Genomic DNA, 18,720 nt, shown 5'->3' on the forward strand with positions numbered 1-18,720 from the left:
AGTTGTCGTAGGGGTGAACGACAAGGCATGAATGCCCCTCAAATGTTTCTGGACTGGAAATGTGCATGAGACCTCCATGCTCTCAGATCTTCCTTGCAACAGTTATAAGTAGAATTTGTGCGTGGATGTTGATGCCCTCTTTGCACCAGCATGACTGGTAAACTGGTGCTGGGTCTTGATGCAGCACAATATTTCCATCTTGCTGCAAACAAAAGTTATCAAGCAGTATATTCCTTCCTATACGTGGTCTCATCTATCGCTAACTAATCTTTGGGGGAAGAGGGGTGTGTGGAAATGTTTAACAACTCAGATGATCCCAACTTATCTGGAAAGCATCTCCATAGACCCCTCACCTTGGCCGTCCCAGGAAGCAAACCTGTAACACTTTGCATTGGCTCTCATTGCTAACAGGGCTTCTTTCGACTGACCCCACAGACTGAAGACCCCTTTAAGAATGTCCAGTGGGGGGTGGAGCCAAGATGGTGCATGGGACGGACGTGTCCATCTAGAGCTCAGCATGAAGGCGAGTCCTGTTATGACCCCCTTGCCATGATCAGGGGCTCCAGAGGAGCTGTGAGCAGACGGTGTGTCGGATATATTGACCCACTCAGCTGTGCTTTACCCCATCATTTTGCTGCATTGGTGCAAGAAACGGCAAAATGGCTGCGCTGGCTCCTATGCGCGCCAGGCTCTCAAAATTGCGTTTTTACAACAACCAGCAAAAAAGCAGCACCCTGCCACACATTTCAGGCGATGTGGAACAGAGTACACACTGCAGGAATGTGCCAGTGTGCTCTGCTACATTTAACATGGAATTAGGTAACTAGGTGGCATTGCCTTGCTGAAAACTCCAATTCATTTTCAGAATGAAACCTTTTTTTTCACCCTTTAAAAATGCTGTTTTGAGGTTAAATCCATCCATTTACTATGAAACTGCTGTAATTGAAAGGTCCTGTCTCATTGTGCATTAGCAAAACTAGGCCTAGTTTCTGAATGACGGGCCCAGTCATCTTAGTTTGAAAAGAAATCAACAAGGAGCTTTATTTTACTCGCATGGGAAAGCGTGCATATTTCTCCACAATGTATCAAACACCAGCTGTCTCCAAAAGAACTTCAACTATCTGAGCCTGGTCAGTTTCATGTATCAGTGTTCAGATAAAACTCATGCTTCCAGGAAAATGACTTTGGCTGCAAGGCAGTATTGCAAAGGCAGATGGGGCTGCCAAACCGAATTTAATGAAAGAAATGCTAGCAGTTTTCAACACGTGTAAAATGGGCTTTTGCAAAAACTGAAGGAGGAAAATGCCCATTTCAAAAGTAAACTGTTAAAGGAAAGCCTGCCATTACCCAACAATGTTGAAGAGGTTTGTCGATGGTGATAAATACACACATAGGCTATTTATATTCCACAGGTTTTAATTCAAGACTCAGAATAAGAAAATAAAGATAAAAAAATATAGGCTGAGTTTGCAGCTACCAAGAAAGACAAGTATTCAAGTGCCTGCACTGTAACTTCCCCTAGGAAGGGAGGCACACCATAAACTTCCAGGACAAAGAAAATTCACAAGCTTGTCAGACATTTGTCTGTGCTTCAGGCGGGGACAATGCTGTTCCCAGGGAAGGAAGCCGGAGGTGTGAGAGACCAGATAACTTCTATCAGGCTGAGGAAACCCCCAACCCCATTCTGCTTGAAAGGAGATGCCAGTTGGTGTCAGCAGGAAAGAATAAAATGACAAACAGTGAATCCCATTTGTTCTAAAGACTATTTATAAAGAACTTTAAAAAGACTTATATATCAGTTGCCAAAATTGGTAAAAATGTGGCATTTTTACAGTGTAAAAATGAAAGTGGGGGCTGTATTTTGAAACTTAACTTGGTAGAATGTATTGACGCACTCTGGACAGAAAAAGTGATATATGTTGAATTACAAGAAAAGTATTAATATTGCAAACCTACATTTTTGTACATACATTCCTCATGACAATCCCCACCCATGTATAAAGTTGCAGAATTTTGAGTAATATGAATCCCCTTGAAAAGTGCGAAAAACTGTCAGAGGGGTGAAACCAAGCCTTACGGTCTGGGGGTTTGGATTGAAATGTGAGGAAAAAAAGTAAGAAACCTGCATATCTGATTTACTGAAAGGTTGTAATTGTGTAAATATGTGTTTGTAGCAAAATTTGATTTTAGTTCCAGTAACTTAGGGAGGTTACTGGACACTGTAAAAATCACCCCATAAACATGACATCATTTTTCTGAGATCCAACCGCCGAAGAGCTAGGCGGAGACTTATACTCTTGCCCAATCATATTGTTATAGGCGTGTGTAGTAAAGCCTACCCCTGTCATATACTGTGATGATGTCACCTGGTATTATAAATAAGAGCCCCTGACAACACACAAGGATTCCTGATTTCCTGCCCAGCGTCCTGTCCTGTTCCTGTCTTCATCTTACATTATTCATCTAGATTCCAGATTCCAACCACAAGGCCAAAACCTTGCTGATCCTGCTTCAGCTAGGCCTCCATTCTAAAAATCCCAATAACCAAGGGAAGCTCTGGTGTTTTGGCAAGCATCCTGAATTAACCTGGCTTGCTGCTCACTAAATGCATGCCTGCTGCAAACCTGCCATGCAGCTGATTCTTAGTATCCAGTGACCAGTGGTGCCAGTCCAGTGACCGAACTGCCCAGCTGTCTTGTGAGGCGCATCGTCGTGTAGTGACCAGAACCCTTGACGGTCCAATATCCTAAAATAAAGAGGACTGTAAGCATCATCCCTACCCCATAGAAATCCATAGTCTACATATCTTGCTTTGCCTCTATCCCATTTCTGTCATCTTTTACTTATCCTGATAACTTGTAATATTGTCAAAATCATTCTTGCCACCCTGTTATTGATTTATTGTGATAGTGCCAACATCTTTCATAATTTTGTCTTATAAAATCCCTAGCCATCCATCCTATTTCGAGTGATAGGACTGGTTCTGCCAAGGCGGGCACTGGGGACCTAGGGTTGATTCCGCGGATCAAACCTGGAACTTGCTGTGTCTCAATCTGGTAGTCTAGCCTGAATGCTCTCGCGTAGAGTAAAATTGTTCCTTGTCAAAGCAGATTTTGTTGCCTTTTCGCGCCTTCATTTTCTCAAAAACGCACCTCACTAGATCTTGTATTACTCACCCAATTTTCCAGCTAAAGACCTAATTTCACTTCTAGATTGTACCTAAGATATATAGCTACACCCCAACTAAAATACTGCACTCCAAATAAGTGAATTCCACCTGTTTTTTTTATCAAAAACCATCTGGTTAATTTCAGGCGGGAATTGACATTTTTGAAAAGTTTAAACACGTGTGATTCTGATTATACATTTTTTTTAAACTTTCCATTCAATTTCTAATTGTATGCTTTGGCTCAATCTATTGCTCATGATTGCTACTATCTTTCCAGTGTTGCTCCAGTAAAGAATTGTACAAATTTAAGGATTTTTGCACACATTCCTTGTTTTGTTCAGTCATTTCCGAGTGTCATTTTAACATTGCAAGGGTTTCAAATCTGTTTTTCTTTCTCATTTGAGGAGCGAAGGTTGAATTTGAATTTTGTTTCTTATTCCTTATTCCTGATTACCTGCAGCTTCTATATATCCATTCAGATTTGATTATTTGTGGGTTGAGGGAATTTGCAGGGGGAAATCCTAACTTGAGTGCTATCTTTTCCGGAAACTCAAAAGTGTTTCTATTTCCTGGTGTTTTCTATCTCTGATGCTAAAGGGTTGAATTAAGTACATGGCCTACCTTCCTATTTGTTATTGTCACCACATTGGTGATTGCTGCCCCATACATTAAAAAGTGTGTGATGTTCTTGAATTTCTAAATAAATAAATATTACCTTTACCAACCAGCCTGGTTCCTGGTCCATCGTGACCCGGGGTATTTGAAAAGGGGGTGTGATATGAGTGGTGTATCGCTCAAATATTTAACCTATATATAACAAAATAAGCATTTCATTTGTGCGCTGCATACTGGGCTGAGACCAGGGTGTATCGCCTGATTGAAATCCTTAACAGGTGCGGTGTGGGGGCATAGACCAAGGCTGGGGAAGTAGACTACGTTTGGTGGCTCACAGTTAGTGGCACAAATTGATTACAAACATGGCGGTCCTGGGACAGCAGTTACATCATAAATCGGAAATTAGATTCATTGGTCTAAAACAAGTAACTTTGAACAAGAGAGGTGGTGACAGATTGAAAGCATTACGACAAGCGGAAGCAAGAGCAATTTGCTATTTAAACTCGACAATCACAGGCCTCAATACAGATAATGAGATGGTTTCATTCCTGTGAGCTCTAGTACATTGCAATCTGGATTCTTAATGTTTGAACATGTTTTATTGTTATTCCAGAAAAGAACAGGGTACAACTTACAATTTGAGGTTACATGTAAATTAGGGTGCTTAAAAGGGATACCGCATTACAATGGATTGTTTATTAGTAAACGAAAACCATTAGTCAAGCAGACAGTTTAAGACCCTGAATATTGCGTGGTTATTAGTAACAGTCACATATATTCTTTGTTTATTGTTTATTAACAAATTCTTTTCAGGTGCAACAGTGCCCTAAATATGAACAACTAATATTTAGGTAAAAATTATTCAAGAATTTAAGAAATTAATTTAGGTTATGAGATAAGCTTATACATACATTTTTAGTTTTTCTGGTAATCTTCATAAGTTTAGAATACTTATCCACACGGCGCATGTTAGTGTAGAATGCCGTGGGATAGAATGCGGTGTTCAATGACGACGTGAGCTTTGCGTCGCCGTGGCAACCGCGCGTAGTTATGACACGCAGTATAAGAAGGCGTATTCAGCAAGCACTCGGCTTACCTGTCGACACGTGCGACTGTTTGTGTTCCAGGAACAGGTAAGAGAGGACCGCCTATGTTAGGGCTTACTTTTTGATGGGATCTAGCGTAAAGGCACTCCTTATTAACGGATGCAAGGAACAGCAACAATATGAGTTAAATGTTGTTTGTTCCGTATCGAAATACTTTGTCATGGTACGTAGTGGTTTACTTACACGGATATATGGTGATGGTTAAGTATAATTGTATTCACTACGGTAGTTACAATGGTTCAATAAATACTCTTTTTTTTTTTTTTGAGGGACAAGTATTTTTGTCACAATACGCATTGCATTTAATACATTGATATATAGTAATGGTTTGTGACACATAAGTAGAGTTGTTTTTAGCCCGATTGGTAACGGGCTAGACTTACCTGAACGAGTGAAAATACGCAGTTGCTATGGGCAATTTATAAACACGCAATTAATGTATAATTCAGCCATTTATGATGGCAATAACAAGAAACAAGAAGGTCGAGAATGACCAACATTTCAGTAATGCAACTTGAAGTGCAGAAATATTATACTTTATTTGTCCTACCTCCATTTTTTCTTTAGATTGTTACTGGGGATTTTACCCCGTTAATACTACATGGACATCAGTCTTATGAACTGGTTACATCTAATTTCGGGTAAGGACATCCATCAAGTGTTAGATTAGTTTAAGGATCTATGGAATAATTTGGTTATATTATTCATGAATTGAAGAACAAAGATTAATAATTGGTTTTCCTTCTTTCTTTGTTTTGTCTTTTATGTACTTTCATACACAATAATATATTATGATATGCTTGTCTTTTTGGTACACCCATGAATCCTTCCTTTTTGCCCATCCTTGTGTTTCTGTCTAATTTCGCTTATGCTATTATACATATTCTTTGGGCATTATATTTGAATGCTGGAATATTGTTTTATTTGACAATGTCATTTATACAAATTGCTTTTTGATTATGATATATGCAATTTTGGGTAGCCCGGATTTGAAAAAGGCTCAGCAGAGCCGAAACATGTTATCATTTATGGGCTCAACGTCTTTGATGAACAACAAAGGAATAATGACATAAAATTACCTTTATATTTGATGGCGCAGAGTCCTGTATTCTGATAGATTCTTTAAAATAAATAACGGTGGCAATATTTGTTCCAAGTTTCTCCACACCAGTATCCTTTGTGAAGAGGGGTGAACAATGGCTGCCTCCCTTTACAGTCTCTTGACTCTTGGCAAGGTGGGTTCCAGGCTTCCCAAGCTGGAAACTTAAAGGAGAATTGTGCCCAAGTTGACTCTTAACTACTTCTTTACAGTCTCTTGGCAATGCAGGTTAAAATTTTTTCCCCTAATTGGTGTCCCATATAAGGGGATTTGCACCCTTGTCTCCTCTGCAATTTACTTGTTCAATTTTCAAAATTGTTATTTAGCATTAATTGTCCTGTTCGGGGCACCCTGGGGTTACCTTTAACTTCAGGCCAACTCACCGGTAGTCTGTCCGCTTTGCTATGAGCTGCTGCGGCAGGCCTCCTGCTTCCTGCCTGCTTGGTTGCCAGCTCCCGTGTACCTTCGGCCGACTGCACTGCTCTTCCCTGGAGTTCTGACAGCTCTGTTGATCATTCATGACCTCTCGCACACCGAAGCACTACACGCTGGGTTGGGAACACGTCTCCCACTCGGTTGGGCTTTTCTTTCCAGTGCCATTTCCTGCTGTGCTCACTCTGTAACGTCAGTCAGCATCAGCTGGTGTTCTTTGTTCTGCAGAACTCACAGCATGCCAGACTACCTCTGCTACTCCTCCTGCATCTCTCCTTCTCCTCAGCTGTAACTCATTCCTGGGTTTGAATGTCCTGCTCCAGTGTTTACTTTACAACAACTAGACTGCGCATCCTGGTCAACAGCACCTTTCATCCTCACTAACTCTGGGCCCTCCTTCTTCGTCCCAGTACCACAGGCATTTGATATTTAGGTAGTGCTTTGAGAGTTATCAGAATTAGGGGATGTCATGAAAATAGTTTGTGATTTAAGATTAGAGTGAGGACCTTTCCCTAAGGCAGAAGCATGGCAATTAAAGGATGTCATATTTAATTCTTGAACTCCCAAGGTCCAAACCTTATTCCGTCTAAAGGACTTTTGGTAGCATGTTCTTCCAGTATTTTCATGGGAGGGGCTTATGCAATGACAGCATGCCATTAGATAGTCGGGAATTATAGGACTTTCATCCTCAAAAGAAGATGAATACTGCGTCTCTCTCAACGGACAGCCATCTTCTCCCATGTGATCCTCCCTCATGTTACCACCCCCAAGGTTAGGATCAGGTAGCGACTGCCTTCCCCTGGCCACATGGGAGGAGATCCTATGCTGGGGTTTAGTGAGGACTCCGCAGGATTCATCACGAGAGGTGCAGCGGTGAGAGCCATGTGGGGCCCGCAGCCACGCCAAGGTAAGCGGGCTCTGCACTTCGGATGGGGCGCCCTATGTGTACGCATTACACCCACAAGTATCAGACTGTGTGTCCAATGAGGAGTAACCTGAAGGGTGCAGTTTTGTAGCCCACTGGGGAACAAGAGATGCCTCACAGTGGCTTGTAAAGAATGTTGACTCTGCGGGTGACCGCGCTGGTAACACCCAGATAATAAAACACTGTTGTGACTGTTGGCACGAGTTTCGGGGAACCCCAGCATCTGCTATGGAACCACTCCTAACAGCTTACTGAACCAACGAAGACAAAGCCAAAAGGACGACGGCAGAGAGTTAGATTGGCGTCAATGCGTAGATCTGGCTAAACACCACTGAAAACTCAGCAGGAAGGCATTGATAGATTTGTGCAAGGGCAGAAAGCACCAGAACACCCAGGCATGCACATGTACAAGAACCCTCCCCGGCAGGCAATGTTCCCCTCGCCTTCACGAAAGAAGACTTGATGGACTGCCGTAAGTCTTCAGGAAAATCTCACCTGAGAAATGGCACACCTTAAATCAGAAGTGAGGAGAAATGTATCTGACCTTTCGAAAGAGGTGAAAGATTTGGGAGAGCATGTGAACAATTTAGAGGCAAAAGTGCAGGAGAGGGAAACACATTTTCTGCTCCCCATGACTTCTTCTTGTCCTTCTGATTCATTTTTTGTGTTGTATTGTATTGTTGGCACCCCTACGCCTAAGGGCTTTTGTCTTGGGTGCAATATAAATAAAATAAATAAATAAAATAAAAAGGCTCCAACAACAGCAGGAGCTATACACACTCTGCGGAGAGCTGTAGAAAATCTTGAAGCAAAGTGTGAGGATTTAGAAAACCGGTCGAGGAGAAATAATGTGCACCTGGAATTCCTCAAGGAAGAGTCAGAACAAAAAGATCTTTGGGAGATGTTAGGGGAACTGCTTACAGAACTTCTTCCCAGCAAGCGGGCTGTGCCAGTGGAAATGAATGGGCGCACAGTATAGGCGCACTTAATACAGGGCATACCAACTCGAGACTGAGGGACATTCATTTTAAATTCCACAGCTGCTCCCTTAATGAATAGCTGTTATGGGTTGCAGGGGAGCAAGGACAATTGGAATATAGAGGGTCAAAAATGCAGACATTTCAGGATATCTCCAACACCACCCTACAGAGACAGTTACACCTAAAGCGCCTTGTGCATCATCTTCTCAAGAAACCCACAGCTGATCCTTCCTGTGCGATTAACTATCGCCCAATTTCCATTACCCCCTTTCTAGGCAAACTCCTTGAAAAGCTGGCGATCTCTCAGCTTAACCTTCATTCAGATTCCGTTGGCTGTCTCCATGACCACCAGTCTGGCTTCTGAGCGGCCAGAAGCACAAAAACTACTCTCTTGAACATCCGTGAAGATCTGCTCTCCAACCTGGCCCTAACATTCCCTCTGTCCTCATCCTTCTTGATCTCTCTTCTGCCTTCGACACAGTCAACCACACCATCCTACTCAGCCGTCTCCGTGATAACCTGGGCATCCCTGATCAGGCTCTGGCCTACCTGACCTCTTTCCTCTCTGATCGACCCTCCCAGGTCCAACTGGGGTCCTTCCTATCATCTATCTTCCTCTCTACCTGTGGGGTTCCCCAGGGGTCTAACCTCTCAACCCTGGCTCTTCAACCAATACCTGGCAACTCTCGCCCACTGCATTGCCATTTTCTGCTCAAATTTCTAGTGCTACGCTGATGACACTCAACTCATTTTCCTACTGCCCTCGGCCACCTCCTCTCCCTCTCTCATCTCTGACTGCCTAACTGCCATTCAAGATTGGTGTGCCGCCAATGATCTTTGTCTGAATGCCAGCAAGACTGAGATCCTCCTCATCGGCACACAATCTCCATCCTTTTCCCTTACTCTCTGGCCGGCCTCCCTTGGCCCTCCTCCCACCCATACCTGCGAGGCTAAGAACCTCGGGGTCATCTTTGATTCAACACTTTCCTTCTCTGCTCATATCTATGAGGTCTCTAAAAAGACAAACCTCCTACTGCACCTCCTCAGAGGTACTCAGCCTTTCCTCTCCTTCCCTCAGAAGCTCACTGTCTCCCAAGCTCTGGTTCTCTCGAAGTTGGACTATTGTAAAAGCCTCTTTCTAAATCTACCTGCCTCTACTCTCCGACCTCTGCAACTTCTCCAGAACAGGACTGCGAGACTTGTCCTTGGCCTCAAGCCCTGGGATCGTATCTCTCCAGCTCAAAAATCCCTCCATTGGCTCCCAGTGGATGCAAGGATTACATTCAAAACCCTCTGCATTGTCCACAAGGCTTTCTGGGGCCTGGGTCCAAAATACCTTCAGCTATCCCTCCACAAATACCTCCACTCTCGAGCTCTTCGCTCCTCTACGTCCAACTCCCTCCGGGTCAATCGTTTTTCAAAGAAACGAGCTGGGGGTAGATCTCTATCTTCAGCTGGGGCCTCCCTCTGGAACAGCCTCCCTGCCACTCTAAAACTTGAGGAGAACCATCTCTGGTTCCGGAAGCACCTCAAGACCTTCCTCTTTTCTTCTGCCTTCGCTCCCACTCTTCCCTGCTGTTCTGCTCACTCTTGGCACTGTGCACCTGGCCACCCACTGTCCCTTGGGCCCAGGTACCTGCTCACCCTACCACCCTCCTGTACTGCCTCCTGGCCACCCTTTGCACTGGGGACTGTATCTGTACCCATTCAGCCCCCACCGCCATTTTCTCCTTTTTCTGCACTTATCAGACTTACTCAGTCTACTGCCTTAAACACAGCACTTGCCACTTGCTTGGCTGCACTAGCACTGTTTATTGCCTCGACTTTCTTTTTATTTTTTATTTATTATTATTTATCTGCTCTCCTCTGCTCTGCACTTTCTACTCTCCTCCTTCCATGCACTTTTCCCCCTTTCCCTTTCCCATGTACTTGCGGGTTCTCAATGTCACTGGGCCTAGTGAGATCGTTTTTGTTTTGTTGTTCTCCCATGTTCCCCTCCCTTGCCTAGTCGCGCTCTGAAACACCTGTGTATGAGCGCGATACAAATAAAATATCATCATATCACCCTACAGAGACAGTCGCACCTAAAGTCAATCACGGAAAGGCTCAACTGGGAGGGTATCCGATGTAGGTGGACGTTCCCAACCGTGCTGCAGTATGAGTGGAACAACCAACCACAGGTGGTTACTGATCTGGAGCAGGGATGCAAATTATTAAAAATGGCGATACCAGAAAAACTGGGAGAGGGGACCAGCAAGGCAGGGACGTGAACGAAGGTTGCGAAAAGACCAACAGTGAGATAAGCACCTGACCTCCAACTAACTAAAAGCATTGAAGGCTTACTTGCGGCAGAGAGCAATAATCAGCCCGTGGGAACAGGCAGTAAAAGGCTAAGAGATTGAGCAGACAGACTGTAAACTGAATCACCCTGGACAAGGGGATCTGGCCTGTGTGGCCACGCTTCAGGCAGCATGAACCTGGAGGAAAATGCGGTGGCAGGGGATTAGTGCAACTAAAATGAACCTCACATCCCTTGGGTGGGGCGTGGACAAAGGACCTTCACAAAGGCAGATCTACCTACCACTTGCACTATTAGAATCAGCAAGGGACATGATAAGAACATTTTCAAGGGCTTGCTAAATAGAGTGGGGGAGGTGGGAAGTCCGAGAGGGGAGGTTCTGAACACCCATTAAGAATGTTTTGTATTATAATAGGGGGGACAGTTGGGAGGGGAAGAAGGGGGAGGCTCTATGAGGGCGAGAGGGTAGTGGGGTGGAACAGCTGGGTTAAAGCAAACCGTTCTAGTCTATAAGCATGGTTAAGATATTGTCACTGAACATAAAGGACTGTAACTCCCCAAATAAGATGTTCCTTGTATTAAAAGAGCCCATTGTAGATATAGCTTTGATTCAGGAAACGCACCAGTTAAATGCAAATAAGTTCAGAGTTAGAAATAGGGAGTTCCCACTACAGTACTTGCCGACAGTGCATACTAAAACAGCTGGAGTGGCGATACTATGATACTATGCAGACCGAATTTCGTGCTGGAGGTTGTTAATACTCTGGTGTATTTTGAGGGCGCGTGCATACTGGTAACAGGCAAATTGTGCTCTAAGTTGGTTACCCTTATCTCGGTAAATGCCCAAACACAAAACAGATGGAATTTGTGTTGAATCTTATCCCTATTATCGCACACTTTGCAAAGTGACATGAGTTTGGATCACTCAGGAGGGCTCAGTCCTGGGAACACATGTACAGGAGATGCCAGATCTAGGCATATAGGACATGTGGCAAGCTGCTCAAAGAGCAAGCAGGGAGTTTTCTTAGTTCTCGCATGTCCACAAGGTATACACCATAATCGACTTTATTTTCGTATCTCATACCTTAAGGGAGGCGATAACTGAGGTTCAAATGGGTAATCTAGCGATCTCCGGTCATAGCCCGGTTAGCCTACACCTTGATCTGAGGGGCCCCCCGAAGCCCGGTGAATTTGATCCCTTCCCAAACATATGCTTGATCATTGTTTGGGACCTTTGGTCATGGTTGAAATACAGACACAAATCAAGGACTACTTTGAGAATAAGCCCCCGGGGATACAAACTTCTGCAATACATGGGATGCATTTAAAGCGGTAATAAGGGGGAAATGTTAGCACTAGGCACCCCTTTTAGCTAAACTACGAGCGGGCGAAAAAATAAAGCAGATCCTGGGACCACAGAAGCTGTAAACTGAGCACAGTAAAAGGGGTCCTTGAAAATACTCAGGAAAATAACGGTAACTAGAGGGCAAATTAAAGCCATAATGACCAATAGAGCAGAGAGACAACTACTAAATCTAAAACTGTCACGTTATGTGAGTGGAAATAAGGCAAATAAAATGTTGTCTGAGGCTTTAAAAGTGAAACAAACACATGCGTGATTTACAGGGATACATAATAAGGAAGAGAAGCTGGTGCAGGATAATTAAGGCATATTGGAGATGTTCAGAACCTCTACATGGAGGAGAGGGCAGACGAAACTGTGGGTTGCAGATATGTACAGGGAGCTGGGTTGACCCACATTGCAGAAGTGCTGAAGACTCTGGAAGATAGACCCATAGAAAAAGAAGACCTTTTAGCAGACATACGGTCTCCCAAATCCAATAAGGCCCCAGGACCAGATGGTCTGACAGACCAATTTTTTAAAGTCCACGGTAAGGAACTGTTGATTCATCTGTTTGACCTGTTGAACTCCTTCCTTGCCGCTGGTAAAATTACTGATGCCATGGGGCAAGCTACAATTAGTGTTTCGCCGAAACCGGGGAAGGACCAGGAGCTATGGGTCGTACTGACCCATTGCCCTTTTAAATTTATATGAAAAGATATTCGCAAAGATATTGGCAGTGAGGCTGGAGCCGCTCCTTTTGGAACTCCATCCGGATCAGACAGGCTTTGTGGTGCGCAGACAGACCTTTGATAATGTCTGAAAGCTGATCCACTTTATAGATAAAATGAAACGATTCAGTGCTGACCCTGCTTTGCTGCCCGCGCTAGATGCTGAAAAAGCCTTTGACAGGGGCGGCCTGGACCTTTTTGAAGGAGGTTCTTACCGAATTTGGATTTGCACCAATATGATCCAGTGGATTTAAGCAATGGTGCCTTCTCTCCCCTCTATTTGTGCTAGCGGTTGAACCTCTCGCAAGAAGGGTCGGGGCAGACCCGTCAATACAGGATTCCAATTCAGACAAACAGAATAGAAGATGACATTATTTGCCGATGAGGTTATTTTGATACTGAGAAAGCCAGGATCCTCACTGGCTATAATACAGGGGGAGCTGGAATCTTGCAGGGTGGCCTCAGGATTCTGTGTCAACTATGAACAATCTGCAATTTTAAATGTGACTAACTCCACTGCTGAGAAAACGATCCTACAGGAAAGTTATCTGTTTAAGTAGGCAAAAACCCATCTTAAATATTTAGGGGTGAGACTGACATCCAGCATTGATCAAATCTATAGTATGAATCACTCTGAACTCTTGGCCAGATCAGGGGGACTTGTCAAGATGGAATAAACATACAATCTCAGTCGAGATTAATGTGCTTCCGCATCTTTTATTTCTTCCAGGCATTGCCACACCATGTCCCTATGCAAGAATTACAACAACTACAGAAAAATATCACTGGGTATATTTGGAGGGGAAAGAGGACCATATAGACACATCCTGGTAACTGTAACGCTCACCTGACTCCCACGGAGGTGCTGGCCTGGTTCGCGCTGCTGTGACCTCTTCTAAGATGATGCGCAGGGTTCGGAAGACGGACTGGACCGGGCCCCGAAATCTGGCTTGTCTGGCCCACAGAAGTATCCTTCTGTAGGCGAAAATAGGAGATTAACTATCTGCGGGGCAATGCAATCAGCCTCCCACTTTCCCCTCTCACCCTCCTCGAAACCCTTCTGTGATTCCTCGTAGCGTCTCACCTTAGGGTCTGGAAGGACAAGCTCTCCATCCTGCTTGTGATGCAGGGGCGTGTTGGTATCCAGTTACTTCACTGGATTTTCGGATTGGTGAGAACCAAACTTGCTTGGCTTCCAGGTAAGTTTTTTTGATAAGAGGTTCCCCTTGTGTCCATGCATTAATGTACTAATGCTAGTGTCTTTTTCCCCATAGGGGCCGGGGTACGGAATGCCGGGGAACAGGCACCGACCCGAGATGAGAGGTGAAATCCATGTAGAAATCAGGTAAGTCTTTAATGAGCGTTTTTTGGTAATGTCTTTTCATTCGCTCATTAACGCTGATGTCTCTTTTTCCCCTTAGGGGCCGGGGTCCGGAAATGCCAGGATGCGGCGCGGACCCGAAATGAAGTCTTAACATGGAGATTTAGCTTTCCTTATTCCCTTCTCTCTCTCACCCTTTGTTCTGGTCTTTTTCTCCCTAGGCGCTTGTTAGGGAGAATTCTCTGTTTAGGCTGAATTTCCCTACCTAGTGAGTCCCCCAGCAGCTTTGCTGGATTTCTGGGGTTTCTTTTTTTCTCCTGCCAAGAGTGAGACTCTTTTACCCTCACTCTTGGACATGTTGAAGTGTGTTTTCTTGGTTAAACCTTGTGTTGAATGGGCTATGGGGTCTTTTACCCCATAGGGCCTCATGTATTTTTGTGATGTGGGTTACGCAGCACCCTCTGTGCCGTGACCCAGGGGTGTCCTAGGGACTCCCCAACATAGACTCCATACCCTGGGACTGACTACTGTCTCCCAGGGCATGTAAAGTCACCAAAGACTTTGCTAGTCTTGAATCCTGAACAGAACCAGTACAAACCATCATATTGTGGACGTACTGGCTGGGGCAATTCGATTGCCCCAGGGTCTGTTAGTCGAGGGGGCACGTCTCCGTCCCCCCTGATCGAGTTTTGGCTGGTGGCAGTGGAAACTACTTTTTATATTCGACCGCGAATATTTCCCTATGGGATTTCCCATTGTTTTAGGCTAACACATTTAATTATTTATTTACGGTAGCCTTAAACATACCGCCGGTTTATATATTTATTATTATAACTCCGGTTGGGATTTTTGCCAAAACTTGATTCTAAAATGGCGTGGGCGTTCGCCTCTGTAACTCTGATCCAAAGTGGAGCCCTTTGTTCCACTTTTGGCGGGCTTCTCACAGAAGCCCTCCAAAGTGGTGCCACTCTGTCTGGGGTACTTAGGAGGGGTGGAGGGGGATTTAGGCACCCTGGACTGAGTTACCTTGGTAACTCAAGTCGCACTCCGTCCTGATTGGCCCAAGTGGTGAGCCGGCCGGCTCACCACTTAGCATGTTTGAGTGACAGCTAGGCTGGGTGAATGGGGGTTTGCTGCATAAAAGCAGGGCTTTGGGGACTGGAACTTCAGAAGTCGCCACAGGACCAAGAATCCGACGAGGGAAGAGCTGAGCCGACCTGCTTCGACGACACCACCCGGTGGAGCCCTGCGGAACCGTCTCACCACCTTTCCCGACGACCGAGGAGAACTCTTAACGGAGTGGCTCCTTCCCTTGACTGGTGGGGACAACCAGTTTTCACCTTCTTTCCGCTTCTCGAGGTATCTCGTGGCCGCCTTGCCCGTGCCAAGCACCCCGGCAACCGGAATACCACACTTTTACCCCTAACCGCGAAAGTCGGTACAACCCTTTAACCGGAGGACTCCGCGGCTGGTTTCTTCCCGGGCAGTGCAACGACCTTCTTCTTCTGCTCTTCAGCGAGAACTTCTTCTCCCCTGACCGACGTCGAGCCTTGCTGCCACTGCCTGGAACAACTGCCACCGCCGGAGGATCCTTTCCGCTTAAGGTACCGTGTTCCGCCTGGCTTCCCTTGCCACCGACTGTACGGGGTAGTTTTAGCCCCCGGCTTTCGAACCTGGGAGTGCCTGGGACACCCTGGCTAAACTTTCTAAGCCACTCTAAACTCTTTCTAACTCTTTGCAAGACTTTGAATCCCTACTAACAGTGTGATCTTGGGCACATTTTCGCTCCGGCTACTCTAAGAGTGGGCCCTGCCTAGTGACTTTTGCTCACCTGTGACTTTGTACTTCTTTGAGCCTATTGCAAGTGTTCTGGACCTTAGAGTGGTGTGTTTAACCTATTTATGTTTCTTTTATCCCTTTCTTGAACCTACTAGAGTGTCATCTAACGTTAAGCACTCACCTCTGTTCGAATTATGTGGTTTTAACCTAGAGTTGTCTAGATAGGAGTAAGGGTTGAAACTGCTTTCATTATAACTGTGTTTGAAGAGTTTTTTCTATATTTTTGCTAGAGTGATTTCAACTTATGTGTGTTTAATAAATAAATAACTATATACTTTTGAAACCAAGCTCTGGTCAGTGTTTGCTTGTGCTATTGTATTTGAGTACCTATGGTGTATACTTTACATACTGCCTAACTCTTCTTGAGGGAAGTCTGACTGCTCAGCCACAGCTACCAAGTAAATCTGGGTGGTGCAGACTGCTACCAAGTGGGTTTACTGCTATACCTGTAGTCTTAAATCTTTTGCAGTGTTCCCCAAGGGAACTGCACAGGTTTCTGCCTAACAGCGCTGGGGCGTGACTGCGAATCCGGATGATCGCTGCTGAAAATGGAGGCGCCCAGTAAAGGTGAGTGGAATGCGGCGCTGCAACGATCGACGCAATGAGCTTTTAAATAAGTCTTCCTTTTCAGGATTGTCGGCGAGATGTCTCCGGGATGCGGATTTAGCAGGTAAGGACTTTCCCTTCTTCTGTTCTCTTCTTCTCTTCCTTTGCAGGTGATCCAGGATGCTGGCAGGCGTGGCAGAAGTCAGGATGCAGGAGCAGACACAGTGAGCGTCCAGCTGCTAGATGCAGAACAGGTATGTATCCTTCCTCCAATCAGGTATGTATCCTTCCCCGGCCACGCCCGGATGGTAAATTAGTCCCACAGGTAAAGTAGTTCCTTTCAGGCCTCAAGGAGGCCGGGATCCTGCAGCATGGTCTGCATCAGGTAAGTGCACCCAAGCACTTCCATAATGAGCCTGGCGCCTATGGCGCCAGGACACTGTCCAAAGAGCCCCTATATGGGGTTGCTGGGTCCTTCCTTGGGGACTGGATGTCCGCTTTCGGGGACGCAGGGCTTGAACCGGCTCCCCGGGAGCGGGCATCATGACAGTAACTCCAGGCGTACTTAAAACACTCTAGGAATGTAAACAGCAGTTACACCTGACTGAACAGGACCGCTTCCAATAATATCTAAGCAGACTTTGGTTTTTTATTAAAGGATGAAAGAGGCAGCAGACTCCCTTTTAAAAATACATCTTTGGCGGGCTCACATTCAGGGGAATGATATCAAAGATATATAGCTTCATCCAACGTATTTGAGACAATAGGAAGTGGGCCTATATGCAGGCATGGAAAGAGGACTTAGGGAGGGAAATTACAAACTAAGAATGGAGGGGGATTTGGCTGAGAGCGAAAAAGGCTTCCATGGCCGTTCAGTTAAAGAAGCGGCATATAAGGTAAATCTGAGATGGTATCTCACCCCTGCACAATTGAATTTAAAGGACTCAACAGTTTCTGGAAAGTGCTGGCAGGATTGTGGGGAGGAGGGGTCATTTTTGTACATCTTGTGGGAATGCCCTAAGATCAGGCCATTCTGGGAGGAGGTTACTAGATGCATTTCGCAGGAAACTGGGTACACTTTCCCATTTGACCCAGAAACAGTATTACTAGCAATACCCGACAAGACAAACTATCCATTATTCTCGGGCCAAGGGAGAGCAGCAACACTAATTTAACACTAATGCTAATAGTTGCAAAAGTGGTATTGGCCTCACAGTAGATAAATCGTCAAACGCTGCATGTTCATTTGTGGTGATCTAAACTGTGGACACTGATGACGGTGGAGAAGATGTCTGCTGATATAAATGAGGGCCATGAAGCTTTTAATCGAAAATGGGGAATAGTAATTGGCTTTTTATCATCAGAATTTGTCATTATTGGGTATCCACATCTATTTAGGGCACTGAACTTATTTGACATGCAAGAACATGTGAGAAGCGCTGCAGAGAATGTTTGAGGAGGGATAAGAGAAACCAACTTGTGATATCCCTCAATAGAGAATATACTGTTTGGGAGGTTATTTCATGGATCACATGATAAACATTTAGGGTAGCTAAGCAAACCCGGGTGGGGGGGTTCCCCTCTATACCATTAGGAATTCTCTTTGATGTTATACTTTTGTGGGACAGGTGGCGTCTTACTACTCTAGTTACTTTGGTAGACTAACTAAGGACATAGGACTAGGTGGGGATAAGGGAGAGAAGCTGGGAGGGCAGGGGGAACAAGAGGTTTGTGTTTTTTTTTGTTTCTCTTTTTTAAAGTTTTTTCTGTGGAGGAGTCTAATAAAGTGTTGTTGAAAAAAAGAAAATATGCCCAGTGGATTTCCCACTCGTAATTGTTTGTTCCCACTCTATTGAGACTGTCGGCATCCATGTTGCATTCTTGGGAAACATGCACTGCTCTGGGCACCATCACCCAGTATATGCCTACTCCCAAATCTCAACCACCAACATGCACAGGGGAGGGGAGATGCCCTTTCACTTGTCTAAATAAAACATTGAAGGTCATGCTGTCTGTCCAGATTAGTACTTTTTGGCACCTTAATGGACTGATTGCACTGTTTTACATTGTTAACAGCAGAATGGTGCAATCTGCCTACTAAGTGGCCAAAAAGTAGGACTGTATGCGACATACATAAGAGACCTTGTCCTTTGTTTACAGCCCAGGTAATTGGAACTTAAAATGTGTGTTGTAACACTGATGACATGCGGGATGGCACAGATCTCAAAAGTATTTTTATGGCCTTTGTATCAGGCTGTGCAAACTGCAGAATGATTTTAAACAAAATGACTTAGCCTGTAGAGGCTTAGAGCACAC

General features: G+C 44.9%; 1 protein-coding gene across 13 annotated transcripts in view; it reads left to right on the top strand.

Annotated features, from left to right (window-relative positions):
* Positions 1-18,720, top strand: part of GIT2 (GIT ArfGAP 2) — a 2,415,297-nt gene that overhangs the window by 368,795 nt on the left and 2,027,782 nt on the right. The gene's annotated exons all lie outside the window — the stretch shown is intronic.

The sequence above is a fragment of the Ambystoma mexicanum genome, chromosome 10 (assembly GCF_040938575.1).
Source record: "Ambystoma mexicanum isolate Mex_15411 chromosome 10, UKY_AmexF1_1, whole genome shotgun sequence".
NCBI lineage: Eukaryota > Metazoa > Chordata > Amphibia > Caudata > Ambystomatidae > Ambystoma > Ambystoma mexicanum.